The sequence below is a fragment of the Pseudonaja textilis genome, chromosome 3 (genome assembly GCF_049901715.1).
Source record: "Pseudonaja textilis isolate UNSWEBS1 chromosome 3, rPseTex1.2, whole genome shotgun sequence".
NCBI classification, from domain to species: domain Eukaryota; kingdom Metazoa; phylum Chordata; class Lepidosauria; order Squamata; family Elapidae; genus Pseudonaja; species Pseudonaja textilis.
In genome coordinates this window covers 20,850,831-20,878,047 of record NC_141992.1, presented here as the reverse complement: position 1 = coordinate 20,878,047, position 27,217 = coordinate 20,850,831, and the positions used below count along the sequence as shown (strand labels likewise).

The window sequence follows — 27,217 nt, the reverse complement described above, 5'->3', positions numbered from 1 at the left end:
TAACTTTTTTTTTTAATTTTTATTGGTTTTTAAGATGAACATAGACAAACAAAACATAAAAACATCAAGCCATCTTCCATATATATATACATACAGTGTGCCGGTTGGCTTACAAATTGTTTTGTGCTTCCATTTCGTAGTCTTCAATTACATTGTATATATTTTCTCATATTTTCAATCAAGTATTAAATACATTAATATCATTATTAATCAATCATTTGACTATACTTTTATTCATTAATGTTTTACGAAATAATCATACCTTACTTAAATTGTTTTGTGACAGTTCATATTATCATCTCGAATCTATCCTACAAACATTTTGTAGATGTAATAAGAAAAGAATACATCTTTATATATTTATTATTTCCTTGGAATCTACATATTTCATTACCACGCTTTATTGTCTAACCATTGATAGAATAGATCCCAGATTTTATAAAAAAATTTTATCATCTTGTTTTCTGATTTCAAATGTCAATCTACTCATTTCAGCACATTCCAATATTTTCTTAATGATTTCCTCCTGTGATAGTATTTTCTCATTTTTCCAATTTTTAGCAAATACAATCCTAGCCGCTGTTAATACATTTACAATCAAGTATTTCAATTCTTTACTATGTATTTCAGATAAAATTCCCAATAAAAATATCTCTGGTTTCAAATCTATGTGCTTTTTTATCATTTTTATCAACCACGTGTGGATTTTAGTCCAATATTTTTTAGCATGCGCACAAGTCCACCACATATGGTAATATGAGCCAGGTGTCTGATGACATTTCCAACATTTTTCCGATTTGTTCTTGAACATTCTTGCTATTCTTGTCAGGGGAAAACGCCACCTGTAAAACATCTTATACAAATTTTCTTTATATGCTGTTGGCATTTTCATTTTATAATTTTGAAACCACAATTAGCACTGAGCCAACTTTGATTGATCTCAGAAAGCTGTGCAATGTGAATACTTCAATAGGACATCACCAAGCCATCTTCAGATTCTGTCTGGAGTGGGAAGTGAAAAAGAAAAGAACCTTACTGAAAAAAAGAAAAGGCCACAGTGCAGTTTTCATATTGTTATCAAGACAATGCATGAACTTATTTATATAAGAAGTCACCAGGAATCAAAATCAGCTTTTAACGATGAATTACTTCGATTTTATGTTTTCTGTGAATCACTATTATCTGTATTTTATATGGGCAGAGGTGTTTTGTATGCATGCATATATATATATATACACACACACACACAAATACATACACATATATTTTACACACACACACACACACACACACACACACACACACAGAGAGAGAGAGAGAGAAGTCTCCCACACATGGTGAATACTGTCTGCTATGGTTTGAGAAGTGAGAGGTAGAAACAGTCCTTACTGAGCAACCTCAGAGAACCTGCTTCTTTTCTGATCTTCTCTGCCTTGCTGCCTGAATTCTAGGGATCCTGAAATGGCACTTTTTTTTATATAGAATGGTGCCTGCCAATTCATAGTCCATTTTTGCAGCATTGACCCTGGGAGAAGCCTAAAACCTGTTATGGTAGCTCAAGTTGTGAGAGTAATGCAAGGAGAAATTGCAGTAAAATTGTGTGTGTTTGTGTGTGTGTGTGTGTTGTGGCAATATGACAGAACTCCAATATTTGTATTTTGTATCCCAAAATTTGTGTTTCTATTATTCTACTACTCCTTTCATAACTGTCATTCATATTCATCATACTGTAGTGGTATGGCTGTTTTATTGTGCTTCTAAGATGACTCTGAAGCTTTCAAAATAAAACAAAATAGGATTACTCACATATTTATTACAGAAATGAATGCATATGATATCTGATAGATAGATGATTGAGATAGGTAGGTAGGTAGGATGGATAGGTAGGTAGGTAGATGATAGAGAGAGAGAGATGATAGCTAGCGAGAGAGATGATGGATGGATGGATAGATAGATAGATAGATAGATAGATAGACAGATAGATAGAAGAGAGAGAGAGCAATCTTCCACAATAATAATGAGATTTGCTATAAAATCATGTAAATTAAAATACTTTTGTTCAGGATTTTGGTTATTTAACTGGCTTCTTTTCTGAATGTTTTAGTTCAACACTATGATCCCACAGATAAAGAACAATATGGCAGTATCCATGTGATAGCTTTTTTAAGAAAAGTCAAGATGGCAACCATCATGGTATGATGCACAAAAAAGTAGGCAATATTCTGGCCATCTTTATTTATTTATTTATTTTACCGCAGCACTGTAGATACTTATGGGAAAGTAGCTATTGAACTCATTTGTTGACTTTTAGAGGGAGAGACAAGGGACTTTCCTTCCTTCCTTCCTTCCTTCCTTCCTTCCTTCCTTCCTTCCTTCCTTCCTTCCTTCCTTCCTTCCTTCCTTCCTTCCTTCCTTCCTTCCTTTTTATTTTGAAGTTTTCTAAATAGGCTAATAGGCTCTTTAATAATGTTTGGTTGTTCTTATTTCTAACCAGAAAAGTTTTGTGGGGAAACCAGCAGTCAAATCAGGATCTTAAATGTACAAGTACATTCATGCATTTCTTATGGAAACATCCAAAACCAATTCAATACAGCGTAAGCGGAAATCCTATCATCAAACTGAGGCCCCTAGTTTAATTAAAAATCTGAGCTTTCCATTCAATTTGGTGGATGATTTTCATACATGGCCTGATTCCTTTCAAGAAATTTCATTGCCATTCAACTGGAATTTGCTGTTGATCCAGCTATCGCTAACAACATTGATGCAGCCTTGAGCCTTCTGTACTACACAGAAGCAAGTACTAGCAAGTTGGCACGGCTCAGTCAGATTCTATGTTTTTCAACTGGACTGTGAATCTTCTCTTATACCAACTGGACGGTGGAAGGTCAGTGACTTGCTGTGCTGTGCATTCATATTTAATCAGCAGCAACCTTGTGACTGCTGACTGCAGAGTTTGGTGAGTTCAAACTGAGATGACCTGATCTTTTTTTGTCCTCGTGCACTCAGGCCAAACATGCTGGCCATTGAGAAAGTAGATAAAATGCAGGTGATTGGATGCTAACAGTTACTCCCTCCCTTCTGGGATGCTGGCGCTTGATGCCATTGGTTGACACAAGGATACCTTTAATTCCCCTATCTCTTCCTTGCACCTTTCCTCTGAGGATGAAAATTGTCCAATTTCTCCTCCCCTTTAATAAGAGGAAGAGATGAAGAAAGCCTTGAGTCCTTCTAGATTTCCTGCTGATTCAGTCATTCTTTCTGCTGCTCTGTGCCTAAAGCTCCAAAAGTCATTTAATAGCCCCATGACAATTTGCACAGACTTTTCTTATAATAGTGACTGGGTGGGCCCTGCAACTTCAGTGTCATGCAGAAATATTCCCTTGCATTCTTCCTTACTGATTTGATAAAAAGAGAACATTCTTTGGAAATTGTTTCATCGAAACTTGATGAAATTATCAGGAATGGAATTCTTGTACTTATTTAGCCCAGAAGTCTGTCCTGTCCTACATTAGGTTTCCCCAGCAATGTACAATCTCACTGGCTCCAATTCAATTCCAAGGAAAACTCCTCCCATGGAGATTTTGCTGATTGGGATTGGGACTTGCCAATTTAGAGCAGTGTTTCTCAACCTCAGGAACTTTTGCATGCGTAAACTTCAACTCCCAGAATTCCCTAGTCAGCACACCATGAAATACGTGCATGAAAATCACTCAAGAAGAGAATTCTGGGGTTTGAAGTTCACACATCTTGTTATTTCTAAGGCTGAGAAATACTGCTTTAGAGGAATGAACAGATGTGTTTAAGAAAACAAAACTGTCTGCTACTTCCAACAGTAAAGTAAATTCCAAAGGACCACTGAATGAAAGACAAAAGAAATAATCAATTATTCTGACAATAAACTAGAAAAATAGAAGTCAGGAAAGAAAACAAGCTAATATAACACAGCATTATCCAAAATTCATTGTCTAAGTCATTTTTTCTCAACCTTAGCAACTTTAAGATATGTGTAGCCAGGGAATTCTAAGAGTTAGAGTTCCCACATCTTAAAGTTTGAGAACATTGAGAATAACATGGAAAAACATTCAAAGATACAAAACAGATAGTCCCTGATTTGCAACATTTCATTTACAAAGTTTACAAATTGTTCAAAGTTACAACATCACTGAAAAAGGGACTTATGACCATTTTTCACATTTAGTGACCATTGCAGCATCTCCGTGGTCACATGATCAAAACTCAGCTGCTTGGCAACTGCTTCATAGTTATGACGGTTGCAGTGTCCTGGGGTCATGTGATCAGCTTTTGTGACGTTTTAACAAGCAAAGTCAATGGGAAAGCCAGGTTCATTTAACAACTGTGTTACTAACTTAACAATTGCAATGATTCACTTGACAACAGTCTCAAGAGAAGTTGTAAAACTCGCTTAATAAATGTTTCATTTAGCAACATAAATTTTGTGCTTAATTCTGGTCATAAGTCAAGGACTTACCTGTACTTCCTCAGTACCAAGACATTCATGGTGGACCAGAATACAGAGTAATAGAATTGGAAAGGAACTTGTGGGTCTTCTGGTCTAACCCTCTGTTCAAGTAGGAGAACCTTATACTATTCTGGACAAATATCTGACCAATCTCATCTTAGAAACCTCCAGTGATAGGCAGCCACCACTTCTGGAGACCAGCCATTCTACTGAATAATTATTCCCATTGAGAGGAATTTTCTCCTTAGTTCTAGGTTGGATCTCTCTTTCTTAAGCTCCCATCTGTTGCCTTTTGTCTTTCCCTCAGTTGCTTTGGAGAATAGTTGACTCTCTCTTCTCTGTGATAGCCTCTCCAATATTGGAAGACTGCTACCATGCCACCCCTAGTCCTCTTCATTATCACACTAGAAATTCCCAGTTTCCTACAACTGTTCATCGTATGGTTTAACCTCCAGTCCCCTAATCAGTTTTGTTGCTCTTCTCTGCACTCTCTTTCTAGAGTCTCAACATCTTTGTTTTAACTAGTAACCAAAACTGGATGCCGTATTCCAGTGCAGCATAAAGCACTACTATCACTTCGCATGCCCTTGATACTATCACTCTGTTGATTCAGCACCCTGATTGTATTTCCCATAATGCTTCAAAACAATGCTAGAGGGGACATTATGTACGGAGAATCTAAATGGTGGCTCCACAACCTAGATACCCATTGCTTAAGAAAAGGTTCAAGATAGTCACCTGCCCCTCCAGCATTTACCCCATGCTTCTTACCTTATTAAAAACCTGAATGGTGATATCACAAGTGAGGAAGTGAGACACAGGGACAAAGAGCCTCTCCCAGTATCTTTGCAACTCCTCTGTCATTTGGGCTATTTCTGAACATGGATTGTGCTCTTTTGAAAAAGCACTAAACATGTGTCAGCCCCTCAAGGTAGACCAGGTCAGGAAACAAATATTGCAAAGGTTACAAATTACTCAAAATTGCTGCTACCGGTACTCCAGAACCGGATGAATACCACCTCTGGTTATCTCTGTACTTGTTTACAGCTTGTGTCTACAAATAGCCTGGCTGACAGGTCAAAAGATGGGAGCACAGAGTGAAGGCAAGCAAGACTACACTTCTTGCCCTGGAGAACTCCTCCCTCCTCAATGTTTCCTTTTTGTAATTAAAAATGTAATTGAAATGTTTCCTTTTGGTAATTGAAAAAGGCTAAACTCTCTGTTTTAGGGATTTGCTGTGGCCCCAGGTAGAGTGACTCAAGGTCTTGGAAGAAAGGAAAGATATCAGTCAAACAAATAAGCATCACTGTGGGGTTCTTGGTGCTCTCGGGTGCTGTCTTGCACCAGAGGTTACCTAGTTTGGTAATGAAATGTCTGCAAGAAAATCACGCTTAGAGAGCACGAAAGACCCCATAGTTTCATCATGAGCTGCAAATATTCTCTTCTGTAAATATACTGTATATACAGGTTAACTAAAAGAATGGCTATGTTCATGTAATGTACACTCTCCAATTAAATAAACCACGTCACAATTAAATCATAGCTTTGTTCAAACAACATATTATGGCAATAGCTAGATCCCATCCAACTACCGCTACTCAAATTCATTTTAGCTTAATCTAGGATGTTGTACAAAGTAAACCAAAAATTGCCCCTTTGATCTATAGCCCTGATGATGGTCGGGTGTTTTTACTGTCTGGGCCACTATGTTCTCTTGGGGATGACTTTATCTTTGATTTGGATTTCAGCCACACTATCCATTGTCACACTATGTCCACTGTTAATGATTCATGCTAAACCAACAAGGCAGCCTCCCTTAGGCCACGTCATTTCAAACCTTATCAGAAGATATTCCAAAAGATTCTCAGCATCTTTCACAAACTCAGATCTGAAGTCTTGGCCTTAGGGGCCTAGAAGATTTATTGACATAATAGATGGCCAGCATAATTAATGAATGAATGAATAATGAATAACAACATCGACCACAATATAAAGGATAACTGGAAATATTCAGATGATCTTAAAAAAATAAAAAGGGCATCATGGCTCCCTCATTTAAAGGCTGCAGATAAACCAGATGTGTTTTTTTGAATGAAGATCCAGTACAAATCTGTTACTCCTTTGAAGAATAGGCATCAGCTGTAAAATATTTGTTTGTGAAGGACAGAAGTATGAATGTTTTACAATTTTATTTTTACATCAAACGTTCTCTTTTATTTAATGTACCATATTCTCATTGGCATTTAAGATGACTTTCCTTTGACATAAATTGCCAGTACTTACTTTGGCTGAAGGAGAATTCACAAGGAAAAGCTACTGTTTTCAAACTCATTTTATGAGCTTTTCAGGAATGTGTGGCTGGCCACAACAGGACAACAGGATATTGAATATTTTATTCAGTCCTAACTGGAAGTAGGAACATCTGAAAGAAAACAACCTAGCACAGAGAGAAATTTTCAATTAAACTGAACAATGTGTTTGAAACAGAGTTCCAATTTTTGCCTTTATTAAATTTATTATAAAGCATATATTATAAACTAAAATACAGCAGGTTTGTGCAAATCAACCTATAAGGTTTGTCTGAACTAATCAAGAAAATCACTTATTCCAACTTACCAATAAAAAGTTTTGAAACCTGTTTTAATAGAAATTCTTCCATTTGCTTTTGTGGAATGACAGGCATGAGAATGGCATGAGGTTGCACCATGTCCCTTGACGTGTCCTTGCTTGGATGGTGTGCTTTGGCTGCTTCTGATCCCAGAGATTTGTGCAATTCCAGGAGGGTTTGTAGAGCTTTATCTCTCATTATTGGCAAGGCTTGGTCTCCTCTTTGTAGGACATGGATGAGTCAAGGTTGTGACCTGCTATCAATAGTTTATGTCAGTCAGTTAGCAGAGGCTGCACTACTAACATTTTCTTACTGATGCAACATGAAACAGTGTTATAGAAACATAGAAGGAGAGGCTGAGATAAAGAAATTGGCATTTCTCTCACCACCACCCCATTTTTTAAAGCAACAATGTAATTAAACACAGCCAGTAGTCCTCGAAGTACAACCACAATTGGAACCTGAATTTGCATTGCTAAGCAAGATGGTTGTTAAATGAGTCACCCCTGATTTTTATGACCTTTTTTTGCTTTTGGTTGTTAAACAAATCATTGCACTTAAGTGACTCGTGGGGCTATTAAGTGAATCTGGCTTCCTGCATTGACTTTGTCAGAAGCTGGCTGGCAAAGTTGCAAACTGTGATCGTGTGACTCGCATGAGATGCTGCAACCATCATAAAATAGAGTAATGGTGCTATCAAAGGGTGGTTGAAATGCAAAAGTGATGAAGGAACACAGGATTAGGTTGGGCCAAAACAATAATAAGAGGTCTATGGAGTTTTTCAGTCATCCAGGTCATGGGTTGTCCCAAAGGTGCCTTTTTTCTCCTCCTTCTTTCCCCGCTCTTCAAAGCTGAAGGAGCTTCTTGGATGAGAAGCAAAATGTCTCCAAAGAAAAAAACAAGAAAGTCCACTTGTCTCTTGGAAAAAGCACCTAAGAAGAAAGATTAATACAGATTTTCAAAGATAATTCTTCTTTTATCACCAACGAATACTTTAAGCAATATATCATTCAGTGCACAACACTGGAAATTTAGAATGATATCAATTACAATATAAATCAGAAATGACAAAGAAATACAATCTATACATCAAGGACATTTCTGGAGCAGTGTGGAAAAAAACATACATTATTGGAATATACATAAGCCATAAATTAATGGTTTACATTTCCCAAAAATAATTAGATGTGTTATAATATAAAATTAAAGTAAAGTATGATTAACATTAAGGGATGCAGTGGCTCAGTGGCTAAGATGCTGAGCTTGTCGATCAGAAAGGTCGGCAGTTCAGCGGTTCGAATCCCTAGCGCCGTGTAACAGAGTGAGCTCCCATTACTTGTCCCAGCTTCTGCCAACCTAGCAGTTCGAAAGCATGTAAAAATGCAAGTAGAAAAATAGGGGCCACTGGTGGGAAGGTAACAGTGTTCCATGCGCCTTTGGCATTTAGTCATGCCGGCCACATGACCATAGAGACATCTTTGGACAGCGCTGGTTCTTTGGCTTTGTAATGGAGATGAGCGCTGCCCCTAGAACCGAGATGACTAGCACGTATGTACGAGGCGAAACTTTACCTTTTTATGCTTAACATACAAAAGAGAATTTGAGGGGCTGGGAAGAGAAGAAATAAGAGACATAGTAAAAATAATAGTTTAACCAAATCATAAAAGTTTAAAAAGGAAGGGATGCAAAAAGTTTTAGAACAAGCTATTGTGCTACTATAACAATCATGGAAAATAAAACCTTGGACAACCAGAAGGACATATAAAGATTGGACAGAGACTTCTAGAAATGAGCAAGGATAAAGAAAGCTATCTCAATCAAGAACATCAATGAATAGAAAAAAATAACAAGAAAAAAAGTGAGTTATGTATTTAAGGAAATTTAGAACATTTACAGCTAAGGTAAGGATATTCAAGGGCAATAAGAGGAAATTATAGCAGAGGTCAATGAGATTTTAAAAATATGGAAATGCTATATTGAAACCCTTACAAACAGGCTTTTAGAGTAACAGGAATATTTCCGGAAAGAGAATATATTCAGGAAGTGACTCCATGGCAAAGTGAGATGTGACATGAGTGAAATAAGCTGATGAAATATCCACTGAACCGTTTAAAACATCAGAAGAAGAAGTAATTAAAGTGCTAACATCTCTCTGTCAACATTCGTAGAGCAAGACTGTGTGGCATAATAGATTGAGAAAGATCGGTACTTATACATTTATTCTGAAGAAGAGAGAGGTGAAAGAAGGTAATAGTTACCAAACTGTTAACCCTAGTCCATTTTGCAAGCAAGGTTTAACAACTTACAAGGAACAGCACCAGACATGAGACATTTGACCACACATTTGACATGAGTTGGGTTGAACTTGATGGCAGCTAATTGTGTAATATTGCCTGAAACAATCCTGGAAACAGCAGAAAGGGCTCTGAATCCATTAAGACCTTTGCAGGCACCTGATTCCATTCACTGCCTTGAAGCAGGAACCCATTTCAGTTTAGGATAATTCAGTCAACCTTTCCTTAAACCGGAAGCACCCTTTCAAACTTTTGCACAGTTCAACTGCAAAGTGGATTTTGATATGAATCAAGACTTTTGGTCCCAGGTGCAAAGAAGTGCAATCTTTCTCATGAATATTAACTTTCTATCAGATAGCAATAGAAAATTAATGCAGACCAGTGGTGGGATTCAAAATCTTTTACTACCGGTTCTGTGGGCGTGGCTTGGTGGGCATGGCAGGGGAAGGATACTGTAAAATCTCCAGTCAGAGGTGGTATTTGCGAGTTCTCCGAACTACTCAAAAATTCCGCTACCGGTTCTCCAGAACTGGTCAGAACCTGCTGAATAGCACTTCTGATGCAGACTGATATCCTCAAAGAATCCTGTCGAAGTTCAACTCGGGCCATTTTGACCTAGGCTACTCCTGTTTGATTTCTCAAGGATATTATTGAACTCAGCTTCCAGCAATAAGACCTAAGGCTAATTTACAAAGGAGAAAAATTTCACACAGCGAGGCAGTACATTGCAATAATTCCTCCCAGAGAATTGGCAGATAGACAACAATACAAACTGCCATATTAGCAGATGAGGATTGCCAAAAATGATATTACTGCCAAAGTCTCACAGTAAGAGAACATGCCCCAAATTTGAAGTGACCCTCCTTTGGGGATAAAAGGCTTCAGAAGATAGTAGCAGTTCAAAGTATTAAGATCTCTGCTTATCAGATTAAGTGATTGCAATTCGAATGTTCTATGCAGAGATGGATTTAATGTATACAGAAAAAATACTATAAGGACTATTGTTGTTTAATGAATCTCCAAAGATCTTGTGTTTAACAGACTAAGTTTTACTTGCATATATCGTTTGAGCTAAGATAGGTTTCAGAACCAAATCACCACCTATCTCAGCCCAGAGTTTGATATGATTCCCAGGTATTTGAAACAGCCGGTCACCTTTGTTGTTTATCAGCAATAAATGAATTTTATGAGGAGACACATATTATGCATAAAAAAACACTCGAATCTACATCAATGTAATCAGCAATTTTGTTGGCATGTATAACTTCAACTGAAGCCAGGGTATGATCTTACTGAACACAATGATTAACTAAAGGTAGAATATATCACAGATTATCTTGCTCATAATTGCCCCTGCCCTGACTTTTATTAGTTTTCCAGAATCTTTCCTGCTACCAATTTTAACTGCAGCTCAGATTTAACTTTGACTCAGAGCCCAAAATCCCATATTCAACCTTGAGTTAAGAGAATTAAGCAGCAAGTGATAGGAAAGAATTTTGCCTTAGATTAAGAAAAATGATTGTATCAAATGTACACAAACACTTTTATATCTTGACTGCAAAGATTATATATTCACCAGGTTGCAGCAAAGGGTTGGAGTTGTAGTATCTTTTCGCTGCCCTCTAGCAGTTATTCTGTTTTATGTATAATTTATTTCCGATAGCCCTGGTGTATGCAATACTGAGTAGATAAATAAATAACCTGAACCATAAAAAAAACCCATTAAAATCCTTGATAAATAAATGTCCTAGTTTTCACTATGCACTGATATATCCAATAATTTGCAGTTTGTCTAGATTCTGTTGTTTCAATTAAATTAAATTAAATTAAATTAATCATGAGAAAACCCCTCCCACTGGATTTTTTTCCAATACAGGTTCTAAATGAGAGTCCTACTCCTGTGAAATTGTTAAAGAGAATTCTATCTAATTTCTCTGTTCTCAAACTTGATGGAGAAATCCCCAAGTCCAGTATATAACGGTGTGTAAATTCGACATGGAAAAAAATAGTCACACATCTACATTACAGTGTCATTCTCTGTTCAGGCATCTTTCCAATCTATGATTCCTTCCATGGTTGGGGGAGAAAAAATGAAAAGAAGGAAGAATTGGGGCCTTGAAGCTGCCAATCAACAACTAGCCATTGAAAGAAAGAAAGAAAACAAAGAAAACCAGAACACATCTCGGTCTTCCACGTATGCAAGATTAATTGATTGATTGATTCAGCTTCTATAGCCGCCCATCTCAATCAAGTGACAGCTTACAATTCTAAAACTATAAAACAGTTAAAAACAATAAAAACATCAAAAAAAAAAATACAGCAGCCAAGATGCTCCATGTTACTCTAATATGTAGCTATACTGTATATGCAGCTTTCCAGGTACAATGTCCTAAATGCCATCATTTGTCATCATTTTTTTATTGATATGTTTAAATGTTTGGCCATTTATAAGTTGTCACAAAACATGGGACCATCCAAGCTCTGAAAGCAACTTTCTGGCAAAAAAAAAAAAAAAAAGCTGGATTCCACCCACACCCCCACAAACACAGGAAGAATGAGAACGCGACATTTATCTGAAATGGTATAAGGTTTCCTGCCTGAGCAAGGGTTAGACTAGAAGACCTCCAAGGTCCCTTCCAATTCTGTTATTGTGCTATTTCCTATTAATGAAATCAGATGTCTGAAAAACAGCTATTCCTATCTTTGAGCCTCTGCCAGCTGGAAGAAATGCCTCATTGTGCTTAAAGGAAGGGCAGCCTTCATGCATTGCCTTTTCTCACTGAAATTTCACTCTTTCCTGAATAATCCTGGAAATATTACTTTTTAAATCACTGAAGATGATTCCAATAGCGCAGGAGGATGAGAAGCAATGACGTGATTAAAATTATTTACCAAATTCACAATGGAGATTTTAATATATGTGTACAATACTGGTGTGGGGGGGGGATTTTCCTCCCCCCCGCCCTGTATTGCATTGGTCTTGTGAAATTTACTCTGAAATAATTCTCAGTAGCACATGAATAAATGTATGAAAGAATGTTTTATTACAGCCAAAGACCAGCAATGTAAAATAGCCTACACACATTAACATCTGTAATATATTACCTAATGGTGGGGTTCAAATTTTTTGATACCAGTTCTGTGGCCATGGCTTGGTGGGTGTGGCAGGGGAAGGCTATTGTAAAATCTCCATTTCCTCCCCACTGCACTAACCTGCTTTCCAGCTCCATTCTCCTGTGCAGGGCAACAAAAGGAGACCCAGCTGATCAGCTGGGACTCGGGAGGCAGAAAATAGATGGAGGTGGGGCCAGTCAGAGGTGGTATTTGCCGGTTCTCCAAAACTACCCAAAATTTCCACTACCGATTCTCCAGAATTGGTCAGAACCTGCTGAATACTACCTCTGATATTACCATAATAAAATAGTAACTTTTCATCCCAGCCTACAACAGAAAAGACATTTCATTTGTATGCTGATGTCATGGCACACATATTGTCATTTGATTCCCCTTCCTTATGGATGCCATTCAACTTGTCATTCAGTATCCAGGATTTACTGTAACTAAGAAAAATCCTACTTTCATTTGTAACCCACAGACAGCAAACATTCTAGTGATAAGTTATGGTTTCATAGTATATCCAAGAGGGTCTGCTTCCAATACAAATAGTGACTCTTAAATACTCACTGAACAAGGGTAAGCTTTAAACAAAAATTAAAAGTTTCCAGCCCATACAAATTTCCATCTTAGATAGAGAAGCCTCCAACTAGACAACAACATGTGGGACATACTAACACTGCCCTCAAAAATGTGTCCCAAACCATTTCCAGGAGATATAAAATGTGTATGGAACCTAACTGGGCTCTATATAAAAGTTAAGTCAAAATAGGAATGTAGCCTTGACTGATTTGCTAGCTTTGGACCCATAATTATCGTGGGGTGCTTGGTGCTCTCTGAGCTTGGTTGTTTTCTTGCAGATGTTTTACTATCAAACTAGATATTATTATCAGTACCAGTAAGGAGTAGGAATTGCTCTCATTTTATATACTACAGGTAGTCCTCAACTTACAACAGTTCCTTTAGTGACCATTCGAAGTTACAAAGGCACTGGAAAAAGTGACTTACGACTGTTTTTCACAATTACAACCTTTGCAACAGCCCCATGATCGTGTGATCAAAATTCAGGTGCTTGGCAACTATTCCATACTTATGAGCATTGCAGTGTCCTGGGGCCTTGCAATTACCTTTTGCAATCTTCTGACCAGCTAAGTCAACGAGGAAGCCAGATTCCCTTAACAACTGTGGCAAGAAAAGTCATAAAAGGGGGCCCAAACTCACTTAACAGATTGCTCACTTAGCAACATAAATGTTGTGCTCAATTGTGGTCGTAAGCCGAGGATTACCTATAGTGATTTGCCTTGTCAGTGTTGGTAGGAATTGGTAGGTCTTGGTGGTTCCTTAATTGGGCTATTTGTTTACTGTTAGCTTGTCAGAAACAACAGTAAACAACAGCCCAAACAAGGAATCACCAAGATCACTCCTACCACACTGACAGGGCAAGCCACTAGTATATAAAATGAGACCAAACCCTACTTCCTACTAGCAGTAATGCTGTTACCTAGTCAGGTAATGAAATGTCTCCAAGAAAACAATTGAGCTTAGAGACCATCTACATTTAAACCCTGAGCTATAAATATTCTCTTTTATTGGTACCATAATTATCACTTTTCTTCTGGAAGAACTTTAAGATGCTGTGTTATTGCAATGAATTTTCAGCACAGGCCTTCTTCTTGCCCTGGAGCATAGAATACTGTCCCCACATGTTAAAGTGTTTATTTTGTTCCCAGAGAAAACATAAGTCCCATGTCCACCATATCCCCCCACAAAAAATGGTGAAATAAGTCTTCTGAAAAAATATCTTCAGCAGTCTCTTTGCATCTGAATATTTACATGGCTTCACTGGCAAATCACTGAAGTTATCATGAACAATCTAGTACCCACACTCAGCTGTTTCTCTGTATTTCTTGTTCTGAAAAGGCTAAGCATGTTAAGGAAAATGCTTCAATTATTTGTTCCACAAAAAGTGAGTGAGTGAGTGTATGCCTGACTGACTGTCTTTCTTTCTTTCTAGCACTTTCCTAACTATAAGAAAACCATGGTTTTGATATCACTTCAACACTGCAACAGTTAATCCAGTCTCTTCCTCTATGTTGGTGGCAGCTTTCCAGTGTTCTAGTAACAGCAAATCAGCTGTCCTGTGCATTGCTGAGGCTTCCCTTAAGTAGGGGAAAATTCTGGCTTAATTCAGAACTATAATAAGCCAACATGCAACTCAGCAGAAAATGGACAACGGTAGATAGCAGTAGAAACTCTTCTCTGAGTTCTTTTCTGGGAATAGTTAGCCATACCATACCATTTCAACAATGAACATCCAGTAAAAAAAAAAGCTAAATCCAAAGGAGACAAGTTTTCCTCCTCCAGAGATGATTTGAAAAATCACACATGCTGTGACAACAATCTTGTTTGTTCATCAGCCTTTGGGTTTTAATTTTTTTTTTCAAAATAGCTTTTCAAACAATCTTGTTTGTTCATCAGCCTTTGAGTTTTAAATGTTTTTTTTTTCAAAACAGCTTGATGTGTTGGTTATATATTTTTATTTCAATGCATCCAACAGATTCCCAGATGTCAATCTTCAAAATTTACAGCTTGTTCCTCATATTCTCGTACCCTCTTATCAAATGCCATGACCATGTAGTCTTCTTGGCAAGAATTCAAAGATGGTTTGGCCATTTCCTTCTTGCAGGATGATTTTTTTTTTAACTTCCTGGACTAACTCATAACCCTGGGATTTCCAGATGGTCCGCTAGCATGTCCTGACCTTTCTTTTTTCAAAGTCACCCAAGGCTGATCTTCTGTAGTCCAGGGACATGTTCCTCAGCTATAATATTTGTCTCCTGCAGCTGTAGGTTGTTGTTGTTTTTTGTTTGTTTGTTTGACATTTCTTCTTGTCCAGCACTGGAACAATCCTTCACAAATAAATGAATTATCTGTATTTTTCTACTGATGCTGCTGCCCTATGCTAATAGAACTATTTCTTTTTGGTGTTTAGTAATTTGAGGGCTACAGAAGGCTCAGGAGTCTACCATGGATAGTATAATTTGCAGGAATGAAAGACTCCAGGTAAAAGTGCCAAATGACCATTACATAATCATGTTCTACATCCATTGATGAGTGTTTTTCCTAGTATTTGAGGCTTGCTTTTTTTTGAACTGTATACATCTGTTACTATCCACAATGATGCCAAAATTATTAGATCATTGTCCATTAGTAAAGGTAAAGGTTCCCTTCGCACATGCGTGCTAGTCATTTTCGGCTCTAGGGGGCAGTGGTCATCTCCATTACAAAGCCAAAGAGCCACCGCTGTCTGAAGACATCTCTATGGTCATGCGGTCAGCATGACTAAACTGAAGGCACACAGAACGCTGTTACCTTCCCACCAAAGTAGACTCTATTTTTCTACTTGCATTTTTATATTCTTTTGAACTGCTAGGTTGGCAAAAGCTGGGAGAAGTAACGGGAGCTCATGCAGTGCGAGGGATTTGAACCACCAAACTGCCGACCTTTCTGATTGACAAGCTCAGTGTCTCAGCCACGTATGTATTGATTCACGGATTTATTTACTCAACATACATGCCATCCAATCCCAATCCTCCTCTGTGATCAAGCCCTGCTTTTTTAGTCCTGTTTGATTTAGAAGGGCATTCTAGTTGCAAAATACTTTGTAGGAGCCAATTTGGTGTGATGATTTGACAGTCTTTACAACTGCATAGTTACAGGCTCTGTTCTCACATAGTCAGGTTTCTCAGTGCTTGCTACATGATGATGATGATGATGATGATGATGATGATGATGATGATGATGATATCCATTCAGCAGTTTCATGATTTTACCTTCTTAGTGCCTTGTCTGGTGTTATGCGATCCAGTACTTGCTTGTTAGTCACCTTTGGTGTCCATGAAATATGCAAGAGCCTTCTCTAGCACCAGAGTTCAAACAAATTGATTTTCTTCCTAGTTTTGAAAAAGATGGGTCAGAACAATGCTCTGGATTCAGTCACTCTTGGAGCAGCACTGGAGCTCTCAATGTCCAATATTGTGCTTGTACGAAGTTAACACCCACCCCTCTCCTAGAAGAATGAAATGTTTTGAGAAATATTAAAAAGGCATAATATTATATTTTCCAAAAGGAGAAATATGCTCTTGGAAAGCAGCCCCCACCTTTCTTAATAGCCACAGCAGGACTAGGCCAGCCCATCTACAAGACAAAAAAACTCCAGCTCCAGGGCCATGGGATTAAGACATGACCTTTCAGGACATAATAGGATTAACCCATCTAGCAGCAGAGCTCACCACATGTGGCACAATCACTGGGGACATTGATCACCCAGTAAATTTCAACCAAACCTGGAACTTAGACAACCTACAAAGTTAGCTATGACCCCTACAACAGCCAATAGAATACATGTTCTTGCACAGGAACAGGAAGTTCAAGTGCAAAGCCTAAGAGCGGGTATAAATATATCTCTCTCTCTCAACTCCATGTGATCAGCTGCACCAGAACCATGTACTTGGTGGTTCTGCTTCATCAATAAACCATCTTTCCAATCATCCTCCATGTTTCCAATGTTTTTCTCCCAGCTTGGAACTGAACCCAATGGATATTTCTCCCACCGTGCTGTTGATGTTGCAGATAAATGCCTTTTTCCTAACATAGCAAGAATTTAGAATTGTATGCCATCTGTATGCTTATTTTTAGAAGGCCATTGCGTGAACTGGCAACTTGCATATGGAGATGAGTCCTCACAGATGAAATATCCACAAAAAAATGGCCATGTTATTTCAGACAATATGTTGGTCAGCAGACTCTGTTCTTTGCTTAAACCATAGGCCACTGTGGGATTTGATTGACACAGCCAATGTGGGAATAACTTTAGACAGCGGAGTAATTTGGATTTTTAGAGTGCTTTTAGTTAATTAAGTTCAATACATTTTTTTAAAGCACTGTTTATAGTACTTTTATATTTTATCTACTTATTTGGTATTGTTGTAATGTATAATGTCCTTAAGAATATTTAACAACATTGTCTTGAAAAGGCAATTAAAAAGCATTAGAAATAAAAATAAAGCAATTCACAGGATGATTTCCAGTGCTTACCTTTAAAGAATAAAAGAAAACTTTTATTGGGAACTGAAGTTCAGATTGGTTTAGAAGTAAATAATTTTTTTAAAAAAAAATCACCATAATATTCACTGATCACCTTGATTGGTGCTAAGTTTTAGCAATCAAATAGAGATATTATCTCCAAGAGGATGTCTCCAACTTGGTCCTTTAAGTCTTACAATAGTGCACCCATCACTACTATAATTGGATCCTTAGAATAAACAGAAGAAGAGAATTGGAATGGACCTTGGAGGTCTTCTACTCCAATCCCCTGCTCAAGCTGGAGAACCTATACCATTCCAGGCAACTGGCCAATCTCTTCTTAAAAACCTCCAGTGATGGAGCATTGACAACTTCTGGAGGTAAGTCATCCCACTGGTTAATTGTTCTTACTGTCGGGAAATTTTTCTACCTTGGTTCTCTCTATTCATCTTGCTGTTGAACATTCTCTTTCTCTCCTCTTTTTTATCACTAATCATAAGAGAAAGGAAAGCAAGACTGCTTGCAAATGAGTAGTACTTTCTGTCATAAGTCAAGTGTAGAAGTATATGAACTTTTTTCTGTTTTAACACATTCTTCCAGAAAGGAAAATAAGTGAAAAAAAGAAATATTGCAAGCAAATAAGAGGCTGTCTCAGCTTCCTATAAGTTCTATGAATGAATCAAGGCCATTGCTCTGGAGAAGCTTACTTGGCACAAATACATATAACTTAGAAGACTAGGATAAAAAATGTCTATGTAAATAATAATATATTTAAAATTATATTCCAGAAGTGCAAATAGCGAACTTCTGGGTTTAGATTTAAACATTATACTGGGATCTATGGTAGCATCATCTGATTGAAATTGGGATCTTCCTGGTACATCCATTCAATTTAGTTCAATGTAATTATAAATATGATCCATGGTTCTTCATCTGCACTTTACTGGGATGGGGTGGGGGAGATAGATTAGGGAAAATTAATGAAAAAATAGGTTTCTTGCTGTCAAGTAGTACTTTTTTTTATAAAAAGAATGGAACCTCCACATTTAGATGCATTATAGCCTTTGTTGCTGTATTATGATGCTAAGCAACAAAAGACAACTTCAACTTCCTTACAAGCATCCTGGACACATCTGGACACTTTTGGATACAAAATACTAGATTTAGTTTATTGTAGCAAGGCAATTGTTATGCTTTAAAGTTTGTGTATAGCTGAGGAATGTCTTCTGATTTGAATTCCTGTCAACAAATCAAGTCAAATAAAAGAGATCACAGATACTTCCACTAAGTTCAGCGATATTTTTTGACAATTAGTTGTTTTCTCTATGCTAATAACATCCACATGGATGTGACAATACAACAGCAACCACAATGGTTTGCATTCAGGATTTAGCCATGCTTAAAGTTAACTCACTGAAAACAATGAGACTTAAATATACAGCACAACGCTATTTATCTTCACAAATAATCAGTACAATGGAACTAACTCCCAGGTAGGTAGACCTGACAACCTTCTCTGTGTCAGTACTCTTAAGTTATTGTGGCCCACCAGTGGCTGACACAGCTGGCAGCAGAGTCAGACAGCAAGGAGGTTGGGGAAGAACCTAGGCCAGTCCTAGAGGCTGAGGAAGGCTCAGACGAGGGCTCTGCATCAGAGGCAGAGATGGGGCCAGGGCAGGCTGGCAGTCATCAGCTTCCTTCAGACTTGGAGAGCAGTGAGGTGGGGGAGCCTCTGGAATTGGTTCTACTATCATCCCAGTGCCAAAGAAACCCTCCATCAAGGAAATGAATGACTACAGACCATTTGCTCTAACATCTGTAGTTATGAAAATCTTTGAAAGGCTTGTGCTGTCCCACCTGAAAACCATCACAGATCCACGGTTAGATCCCATTCAGTTTGCATACCAAGCAAATATATCAACAGATGATGATGCTGTTAACATGGCTCTGCATTCCATCCTACAGCACCTTGAATCTCCCAATACCTATGCAAGGGTCCTCTTTGTAGACTTCAGTTCAGCATTCAATACCATCATTCTGGACATCATTCTGGACAGTTGACTTGGGGCTCCAATGGAGGTGGTTGATAAATGAATAACAGACCCAACCTCCCTCCAGCTCATCTTACTCCCTTTGTCCCCCTCTTTTAGTTAGAGTTGATAATTTGTATTTTGACAGTATTTTATTCCTGCAATATTCATGTTTTGTATAATTTTATCTTTTTTTAGCATTGTAAGCCATCCAGAGTTACCCTGTGGTAAGACAGGTATCCAACAAATTTAATGAATAAATTAATGAATAAATTTGTCAAAAATATCTAATCAATGGGACACTTGGACAGCAGAGTTTTCGTTCGGTTGGCCATATGTCATATTTGGAGATATTTTCTGCACATCAGATAAACTAATAACATCATGAGCATTTTGCTTCCCTTGAAATTCCATTGCTCCTTTACTTAAGCTATCTGGAGCATTTGTTCTATGCATATTTTTATCTGATGAATTGTCCCTATGATCATTCTACACTAGTCTCTAGAGTGAAGCTTGATTATTCAATGTATTATTCTGTATCAGATACCCTTTGGATCCACTAAACTTCTACAGTGGATTTTTTTTTCCAGTGTTTACTGAGAAAAGGAACTCCATGCTGGCACTGACACTTGAATCCAGATGTTTTGTTTGGACTCAATACTCCATTTTTCTTTCTGTTTGATCAGGATGTTGCTTGTTTCCTTGGAATTCAAACAGATGTAACTACTCTGGAAAAAAGAAAGCCTCAAGCATTTTCACCTTGTTCATTGCCATATACATTTTCTTCATCTCAACATCATAATAGCCTGAAGTTTGCCAGCATTTCCATTTCATGGCTCAAAAAAAAAAATCAAGTGACAAAATTCATTCTTGGTTTCTGAAGCCAGAACCGATCAGAAAGCTTTTATCCTCATTTCCTCATATCTGCCTTCCAAATAATTTTGGCTCCCTTTAAAGGCTGCAAAATATCCCCATTTAAAATAAAGGCAGTCTTTCAGATTACATGAACAGAAGAACAAGCTGGGTCTTGAATAGATTTCCCATTACCCAAACTTTTAAAAAGTGATACTAGAAACATTATACGTTTAGCTAAAAATGTAAAGAATGGAAATATTAGAACAGCTTTATGTGAACAGGCAGTGGAAAGAGAATGTTTGAAAATATCAGATCTACACATGTTCAAAGAAGTTTTTCCCTGGCAAACTTAACTGTGAAATTCAGTTTATGCAAATGTAAGATTTGGAAGGAGGAGAGGAGGAAGATTAATAGTGAGGGAAGGGGAAGAACTTGGGAAAGCATTACTTGAGAGGAATAAATAAAATTTAGTTTTAAATAGGCTGTGCGAGTGGGAATTCTAGGCATTGTAGTGTTGAGGTATGTAAAGGTTTCTGGACACCAAGTAACATGGTTAAGATCAAGGGTGGGATATGACAGGGTTAACAACCGGTTCGGGATTTACGAGCTTCCCTACACGCTGTGAGCCATGCACCTGTAAATCGTCATCAGCATGTTGTCTTGCAGAGACGCAGCCTTTGAAACAGCCCTCTTTTCCTGCTTTTTTAACTGCAGCTGTGCCTCGTTCAGCAGCTGAAGTTACAAAATCAGGAAATAAAGATCAGGTGTGGGCAGGTGGGCAAAAACATCAGCAGACATAGAACCGGTTCTGTCTGCTGCTCTTCAGAGCTACCGGTTCTACAGAGGTGGACAGAACCAGTAGAAACCCAGCCCTGGTTAAGATAATTATGGTATTTGAAGGTAAATTCCAAAAGACATAGAGAGTTTGAGGTGGGTATGACCAGATGTGTCCTACTAGAGGGAGACAAAAATACCCTGGTCATTCATATTCAACTAATGGTTTGTAATCTAAAAGAGATTATCCAAAAAGAGAAAGGAAGAAAAATGTAAGTGGAACAAGATGGAAGAGATATGAGAGGGGAGAAACACAGATGTTAATGTTAACTAAGATTTTTTTTTTTAATAAATGATGTTATCCTGTATCAAAGCTCCATAAAGCCAAAGTGTGCCTATGCAAAACCTGCAGGCACTAATATGCTCCCAATATTATCATACAGAGTAACGGAGTTGTAAGTCACCTAGTCCAACCCCCTATTCAAGCAGACCCCTCTACACCATTTCTGACAGATGGCAATCCAGTATCTTCTTGAAAGCTTCCAGTGATAAAGCTCCCACAACTTCTGAAGGCAAGCTGTTCCAAAGGTTGATTGTTCTCACTGTCAGAAAATGTATCCTTATTTCCAGGTTGAATCTCTCCTTGTTCAGTTTCCATCCATTATTCCTGGTCTGGCCTTCAGGTGCTTTGGAAAATAGTTTGATCCCCTTCTCTCTATAGCAGCCCCTCAAATATTGGAATGCTGCTATTATGGTCCTTCTCTTCATTAGACTAGCCATGCCCAGTTCCTGCAATTGTTCATCATATGTTTTAGCCCCCAGTCCCCTAATCATCTTGGTTGCTCTTCTCTGCACTTTTTCCAGAGTCTCAACATCTTTTTTATAGTCTGGTGACCAAAACTGGATGCAGTACTCTTGGTATTCTCCCAGGATCTCTATCTGAGAAGATTTTTAAAAAGATTTGTCACTTTAAAAATGAATAGGGAAGTAGCATTTAGAAAATAAAAGAAGGGAAAAAGGAAAGTGTTCTTTTTCCTTTCCTCAGCTTCTTCTGTTTTTCCATGTACTGAAATATTGGGCCATAGGAAAATGTTTACCATACAGAAGTTCAGCTAAGGAACATCTAGGATTGCTAAAAGAAGATCTATCCTGTTACCTTTATTTTCATTTCATCTATTGTACATGTGTACCTAATTGCCTTCAAAAGTAGGTTATAGAAGGTTGCAATACCTATCCAACTTACTTTGATGTTGGAAGCTAATTAGGTTCAGACCTGGTACATACCTGAATAGGATATCACTATGAAATTCCAGCTGTAATTTAGATGGGAAGTGAAGCAATATTCCAGAATAAGGCAATACCTAATAAGCATCAGCAAAAATTGAGCTTTGTGGAATTGTATCCTTTTGTCTCCTGTCTTATCAAGAATCTTTTTAATAAATTATGCTAATAATCACTCTCTTTGCTCCTATTGCATGCTACAAAAATGAATCTTTACCAGCCTAAAAGCTAAATAATCTTTGAGGATGAATTTAAATTTACGCAATAGACACAATCTACATCGACTTCTGTAAAGCCTTTGATTCAGTGGTACACAACAAACTACTCCTAAAACTAAAATCTTATGATATCTCTGGATACCTGCATAACTGGATAGAAGCATTCCTGTCAAACAGACAACAAATGGTCAAAATTGGGAGCATCCTATCAAATTCTGTACCTGTCAAGAGTAGTGTCCCCCAAGGCAGTGTTCTAGGACCAACTCTCTTCATACTCTACATAAATGACCTCTGTGAACATATTAAGAGCAACTGCATTCTCTTCGCTGGTGATGTAAAGCTATTCAACACCTGCGAAAATAATACTACCCTCCAAAAATACCTCGACTATGTATCAGAATGGTCAAACAAATGGCAACTTCAAATCTCAACAAATAAATGCTCTGTCTTACATATTGGCAAAAAAAAGGGAAAATAAATTACAAGCTGAATAGTCAAGATCTTGTTAATGATCCAAGCTCTGTAAAGGACCTTGGAATACTCATCTCTAATGATCTAAGTGCTAGAGCCCACTGTAACTACACAGTCAAAAAGGCATTAAGAGTTGTTAACCTAATCCTATGTAGCTTTTTTTCTGGTAATATCACACTACTAACTAGAGCATACAAAACATTTGCTAGACCTATACTTGAATACAGCTCATCAGTCTGGAACCCACATCATATGTCTGATATTAACACAGTTGAGAAAGTCCAGAAATATTTCACAAGAAGAGTTCTCCACTCCTCTACTCGTTGCAGAATACCTTATGCCACCAGACTTGAAACTCTAGACCAAGAAAACCTAGAACTATGCCACCTTCAGTCTGATCTAAATATAGTACATAAAATCATACATTGCAATGTCCTACCTGTCAATGAATACTTCAGCTTCAGCCATAATAATACAAAAGCACACAATAGATACAAACTCAAAGTTAACCGCACCAAACTTGATTGCAGGAAATACAACTTCAGCAACAGAGTGGTCAATGTCTGGAATACTCTATCTGACTCTCTGGTTTCTTCCCCAAACCCCAAAAACTTTCACCTTAGACTGTCTACTATTGACCTCACCCCTTTCCTAAGAGGCCTGTAGGGGGCGTGCACCAATCATGCCTACCATCCCTGTCCTATTGTTTCTTTTTTTATTTTTCTTATACGTATTCATTCATTCATTCATTTCATGTATTCATAACTATGTTTATACTTATACCTGTTATGGTGTAAGCAATTGACAAATCAAATAAATAAATAAATAAACAAACAAATAAATAAATAAATAAATAAACAATGGTGTCTTTGTAGCAGAAAGCAGCCAATCCAACGTTCTCCAAGTGTTTGGATCTCAGCTTTGATTCAGTTCAAACTGTTAGTTTCATCTGAATTGTTCTAGTTTGAAGATTTGAATTAATACAGGAAATATGACTTTTGTGACTTCCAAATCATCACATCAGTTAGAACACACAGACCCCTCACATCCGGGACATAAACTGTTTCAACTCCTTCCCTCAAAATGACGATATAGAGCACTGCACATCAGAACAACTAGACACTAGGACAGTTTTTTTCCTGAAAGCCATCATTCTGCTAAACAAATAATTTCCTCAACACTGTTCAACTATTTATAAAGTCTGCACTACTATTACTGTTAATCTTCTCATCACTTCTTATCACCCATCCCCTCCCACTTGTGATTGTAGGACTGTAACTTTGTCGCTTGTATCCTTACGATTTATATTGATTTGTTTCCTAGTATGATTTGATTGTTGATTGTACCCTATGACTATCATTAAGTGTTGTACATTATGATTCTTGATTCTTAACGAATGTACCTTTTCTTTTATGTATACTGAGAGTATTCACATCAAGACATATTCCTTGTGTGTCCAATCATACTTGGCCAATAAAGTATTCTATTCTGGTCTATTCTGGTCTACTCTAATTCTCATTCTAATTCTTATTCTATTCTATTCTATTCTAATTCTAATTCTAATTCTAATTCTAATTCTAATTCTAATTCTAATTCTAATTCTATTCTACTCTACTCTATTCTATTCTACCCTACCCTACTCTACTCTACTCTACTCTACTCTATTCTATTCTACCCTACCCTACTCTACTCTACTCTACTCTACTCTATTCTATTCTACCCTACCCTACTCTACTCTACTCTATTCTAACACAGAACATAGAATAATAGAGTTGGAAGGGACCTTGGAGGTCTTCTAATCCAACCCCCTGCTCAAGCAGGAGACTCTATGCCATTTCAGACAAATGATTGTCCAATCTCTTTTTGAAAGCCTCCAGTGATGGAGCATCCACAACGGATCTCTTTAATTCAACTTTCCAGTTGAATTAAAGACAAGGGACAAGCCTTGCCTTTTTTAATATTGCTAATTACATAAAAAGTACAACCTTAGATGTTAAAAAATATCTAAGGAAGAACCCAGAAGTACCTTAAACTGTACTTCTTTTACTTGGGGGAATATGACTAGCTTACTTAGCTGCAAAACTACAGCACAATAGCTCTCAGTTCTGGTACTGAGACGAGCAGAAATGCATAATTGTACAAAAGCTAGCACAATGCATTAGGCTCCATATGTGCCAAAAATAATACTTTCATTTTATTTCAAATAAACTTATGAGTTGACTTATTCCAAAAGAGTGCTACGTTCCTGTTAAAATCCCCTGACTGAAGAAGATAACAACAATTTTGGACAGAAGTGCAGATTCTTTCTTCATCCTCCCAAGTGGAAAACTCCAGATAAGAGAATCGCTTTGATTTTATTCAAAAATGTTTCTTCCCCTCTCACATGCATTTATGGGCTGTGGGGGAGACATTCCTCTCCAGGCATTGCAAGATAATTTAATTGCCATTTCCTCCTGGGGTTTATAAATTAGGCCATAAGAGCTGAGGCTTTAAATACACAGAAAGTGCCTACGAATCCAGCTGGAATATGACCTATTATCCTAGCAGTGTGGCCAAATGTGCTTTAGAGAGTTCACAAAAACATGTGAAACCAACTTTTCTGAAATTAAGCCAGTAGAAATCCCCTTTTATCTATGTGATATTCTTGATCAGAAACCTTGAAAGTGAAAGTAGATATTTCCAGATAGAGGTTTATAATGGCTAATTTTACTTTTATTCCTCCTTCCTTCAAGAGATGTAGACCAATACCCATTACAGAAGTATGATGTTTTACTACAAAAATAATGAGGGGTATTCATTCCTCAGATATAGTGTTCAGATTGGACATCCCTAGGAAACCATTCCATATAAATAAGCATTTCCCAAAATTCCTCAGCCAGCTGGGGAATTATGGGAGTTGAAGTCCACACATCTTCAAGTGACCAAGGTTGGGAAATACTGAGCTAAGTGGAAACATTCATAGGTATACAAAGTCTTCCTGGTGCCAAAATTGCCCTACAAGAATGAAAACTGTTTCTTCACTTACCTCATCAATTCAGCTACCCAGTGCTGTTTACCTGCTAAAATGATTTATGAATAGAATACCTGAACAGGGCTACTTTTTTTTCTATCCATTTCTTTTATCTGACAAAGCAGGCTCTCCCCTTAGACGTGTTCTGCCATAATAAATGGATGCCTTTTGATGACTAACACATTTTTAAATCTGAAAATACTTAGTAATCCTCATTTAAGCAAAACCTCCCCCACTAACCAGATACTTCAGCACAAAGGCTATTTGGCCCTGCTTTCATTGACCTCTGCCTTAGTGTAAACAATATGATTAATCAATGTAATGATGACTACATGCTTTTTGTTAGGTTATGTTTAGTTGGATCATGCTTTTCATATCTATGACCAATTCAGCCTGAGAAATAACAACTGCTTTGCAATCAACAGAACTCCAGTTCAACCAAGGGCTAGGATTTGATCTTTATGTTCAATGGAACAACATGCAATGACCCCAATGGTTTGCTCATCTCAGCTATGTTTTGTATGGAGACTACATGATTTCCACCTAGTGACTTGGAGCACTGCCCAATGAATCTTAATCTCTCAACCCTTTCAAATCTGTTTGGATATCAGGATGCTATGAACATGGAAGAAGAAGAAGAAGAAGAAGAAGAAGAAGAAGAAGAAGAAGAAGAAGAAGAAGAAGAAGAAGAAGAAGAAGAAGGAGAGAGAAGGAGGAGGAGGAGGAGGAGGAGGAGGAGGAGGAGGAGGAGGAGGAGGAGGAGGAGGAGGAGGAGGAGGAGGAGGAGAGGAGGAGGAGGGAGGAGAGCTACAGTCTAGACAACCATGATACAAAAAATGTATCTTAACCCACAGAATGAAAAGAAGGCATGAGAAGCATCTCAGAAGGGACCTACCTACTCTAGTTTTATAGGAAGTAATAGTAAAGGAGGGGAGAAGCACTTTCAGACCTGCAAGTTTTGGTTACTGTAATAAAGGTAGTTTTATCACTCATGGTT

The 27,217-nt window shown here is 37.6% G+C and overlaps 1 long non-coding RNA gene across 2 annotated transcripts; it reads right to left on the bottom strand.

Annotated features, from left to right (window-relative positions):
• On the bottom strand, positions 1-26,373 carry LOC148126023 (uncharacterized). 2 transcript variants are annotated; one of them, XR_015742693.1, is made up of 4 exons: positions 26,236-26,373; positions 7,097-8,020; positions 6,764-6,917; positions 1-1,002 (listed from the first exon to the last, which is right to left on the bottom strand). It is a non-coding gene; the product is annotated as an uncharacterized LOC148126023 (long non-coding RNA). The 2 variants fall into 2 exon arrangements; XR_015742694.1 differs by having other exon boundaries at positions 7,097-7,341; positions 26,295-26,369.
• Positions 26,374-27,217: the final 844 nt, after the last annotated feature.